Below are 3,858 nucleotides of genomic sequence, written 5' to 3'. Positions count from 1 at the left end.
CTAGCCCAGGGGTAGGCAACCTTGGCTTTTTTATGACTCGTGGACTTCAACTCCCAGAATTCCTGAGCCAACCATGCTGAGGGGAAAGGGAGAGGTTTCCAAGCTGAGTCGTGCCAGCTCAGGAATTTTGGGAGTTGAAGTCCACGAGTCATAAAACAGCCAAGGTTGCCTACCCCTGGACTAGCTAGGTCCAGTTCTTGCAACCGTTCCTCGTGTGTTTTAATCTCCAGGCCTTTAAAGATGTTGACTTCTTTGCTTTCATTGTCACTGCTGTATCTTCTTCTGGGCCCATCTGAACCTGAATTCTCCATAACTGATTGACAAGCCATGGTGAGACGTGTAAGCCAACCTATACATGGAGGACCACCTGACTGGTGAAGGCAACCTTAGGCATGGAGGGACGGGAGGAGAGATCTGTTGCTCCCTTTCTCATTCCTCGGTCTGCCGAAGAGGCCGAAATGAACTGGAAGCAGCAGAACCAGCCAAGAGGAGAAGAAATGCCAGGGCTTGGCGAGGAGCCCTCGTTGGCATGTGAACCTGGGGGGGGGGGACCTGGTGAGGCTGAATTCTTGGTCAAAGTTCTTCAGCTATCAAGACAGTCATCTCAATAAAGACTGGGAATCAGGGTGGGCAATTAGATTTTAGCTTTATTTTTTTTAGGTCTCAGGGGTTCTGGAGTGGATGGGACTTAAAGAAGCAGTGAGTGGGGACCGGGTTCAAAATAGATGAGATACATACCTTTTTTTTCCAGGTTTCTCTTTTGTCTTTCTGTGGAGAAAGTTTAGAGCACGTGGCTCACAGTTTGGATTTCTTGAAAAGGAGGTGCCAGTTCAGAAGCAGCCATTAGACCAGGGATATCCAAGCTTGGCAACTTGGAAGACTTGTGGACTACAACTCTCAGAATTCCTCAGCTAATTCTGGGAGTTGAAATCCACAAGTCTTCAAGGTGCCAAAGTTGGACACCCCTACATTAGACGGTGAGTTATTAACTCCTGTGTTATTGGCAAATATTTGCATCTTCCCTCAGGGGGCCCCCTGCTCGCCCAGGAAATTGGGAATTTTAAGTCTCACCTCTTTGCCCTCTTGTTCTGAGTTCTCAAATACAGAAGCATGTGCTGGATGGCAATAAATTCTTCCGTTATTTGCAGAAAATTAAGCTCTTAAGGAGTTTATGAAGCATTGTTGGTAGGCAACTGCACACTACTGTGAATTAGCAGGAGGTTGTGATAAAGGAATTTAATTTATTTCCGTGGAACCCTTTTTCAGAGTTCAGGATTTAAATGTCCTTGCTCTCGGCTGGGTTTATTTTAATCTGCTACTTTAAGCAGTCTTTGGGTAGCTTTTTGTGATTTTTGAGTTTTTAAAAATGAATTCCTTTTAAAATAGTTGCGCTGTGACTTGTACACCCAGATGCTGAAGGACGTTCCCCACTGAAATCAGTGGAACTTGGTTAGGAGTTTAAAAATAGACCCGGTTATTTATTTTCCCTTTTGAAGAGCAGCTCAAAGTGTGCCATCTAGCTATAAAAAGGTCCCTTTTGAAATAATAAAATAAAATACGCTTTCTTGATGCTGACCAGGACATTTTATTTATTTGTATCCTGCCTTTCTTATTTTTTTTACCACAGAAAAGATAGAATGGGTCCATCTGTTGGGCTAACGTGGACCAGGCTGGAATCCAAGGATAGATACAGGATGGAAATAGACATGAAGGAAACTTCTTCACAGCATACCGGTAGTCCTTGACTTATGAAACCAGAATTCACAGGGCTAAGTGAGCTGATTGTTAAGGGAATCACGTCCAATTTTATGGCTTTTGCCATGGCTGTGAAATGAATCATTCCGGTTGTTAAGTGAATCATATGATCATTAAACGAATCTGGCTCCCCCATAGACTTTCGTTCTCAGAAGCCAGCTTGAAACCTCACCAACGGCAATCCACAAGCCAGGTGCCACAATCATCCTGAGACTGTTGTAAGTGCGAGGACCTATCATAGGTCACTCTTTTCAGTGCTGTTGTAATTTCAAGCAGCTGCTAAACAAATAGTTGTGAGTTAAGGATTACCTATAAACACTGGGACAAGACAGCAGATGTGTCTGAAGAGAAAGTGAAGCAAGGTGACCGCTAAATTCCTTCAAGAGCTCAAATTCTATGACTATCCACTGTTGGGGATATTCTTACTATTTTTACTTATTATACTTTCATAAGCTTATGGTATTCCAACCTGCGATTCACCTCACAGGGGTTTTGTTATAAGGGAAAGAGAAATTAGCTAGTTATTTGCCAAAGTAATAAATGTGAGAGTAGAGTAGAGTAGAGTAGAGTAGAGTAGAGTAGAGTAGAGTAGAGTAGAGTAGAGTAGAGTAGAGTAGAGTAGAGTAGAATAGAATGCAGAATAGAACAGAACAGAACAGAATACAATAGAACAGAATAAGAGTAAAATAGAATAGAATAGAATAGAATAGAATAGAATAGAATAGAATAGAATAGAATAGAATAGAATATGGGAATAGAATAGAATAGAATAGAATAGAATAGAATAGAATAGAATAGAATAGAATAGAATAGAATAGAATATGGGAATAGAATAGAATATGGGAATAGAATAGAATAGAATAGAATAGAATAGAATAGAATAGAATAGAATAGAATAGAAGTAGAGCAGAGCAGAACAGAACAGAACAGAACAGAATAGAATCAACCTACTTGGAATATCTTTACTTAAAGACGGCCCCCCTTGGCAAGCTATTATGATAATCATTCGACTGCTACTACCATAGTTTAAATTTACTCAGGACAAACTTGTGACATCAGTTTTGCATGCGCACACTCACTCCCCCATTAATTGGAGCTCCCTTGCAAGTTGGTGTGATTAGAAAGGAAGGGGAAAAGAGATTTTGAAAAACCCATTGTAAAAAAGGCAGTGGTTACAAAAACCGGTGGGAAGGATGACCCATCCTGAATGCCAAAGAAATGGCATTTCTCTCTTTCCCTTTCTTTTCTTCTTTTTTTAAAAGAAAAAAAACAAAAAAAACCCAGAACTTGGTGCCTGCCGACATTGCGGTGTGCATTAAGATGAAGCAGGCTTTTGTGTTTTGCCTTAGCAAAGTTGCATCCTCCGTCCGCCACCGTACATAATCCTCTACTTTTGGGGGGGGAGGAGGGGGCGCGGGGCATTCCAACGACACCCACCTGCCAGCGAGCGTCTCCCCAAAGTCAACTTGCAGAAGTAATGACTTCCTTTGGGCAGTCAGCTCTGAACATGCTGTGTTCCCCTGAATGACGGAATGTTGGGAAGCCAAAGACGGGGAAGAGGGAAGGAAGGGAAGTTCTTCGCAGAAAGATCGGCCGCCTCGTAGCAACTGGGCAGGGAAAAGGGCCAGACGGACCAGCCAGGTGCTCTTTAAAGCAGGCTTCTTGCCATCTTTGGCCTGTTTTTTCCCCTCCCTGCTTTGGAAATATTGGTGTGTGTATATATGTGTACACACACACACACACACACACATATATATATACACACATATATAGACACACACACACATATATATATACACACACATATATATGTATATGTTCAAAATTTTGTGGCTGACAAAGAGTTAATGGGAGACTAGTATAGCTATTTCAGGCTCATTTGCCCTCAGTCAGAAACCCAGAACAGACTGATTTATATTTGGTAGACCGGGTGCCTCACCCAACAGATAAGATATATGTACGTATATGTGTGTGTGTATATATATATATATGTGCGTATATATATATATATATATATATATATATATATATATATATATATATATATATATATATATATATATATATATATATATATATATATATATAAAAAAAATAAAAAGA

The sequence above is a fragment of the Protobothrops mucrosquamatus genome, unplaced genomic scaffold, assembly GCF_001527695.2.
Source record: "Protobothrops mucrosquamatus isolate PMUCROS unplaced genomic scaffold, P.Mucros_1.0 scaffold1379, whole genome shotgun sequence".
NCBI classification, from domain to species: Eukaryota; Metazoa; Chordata; class Lepidosauria; order Squamata; family Viperidae; genus Protobothrops; species Protobothrops mucrosquamatus.
The sequence above is the reverse complement of the archived record's forward strand: the minus strand, read 5'-3'. Positions refer to the sequence as shown.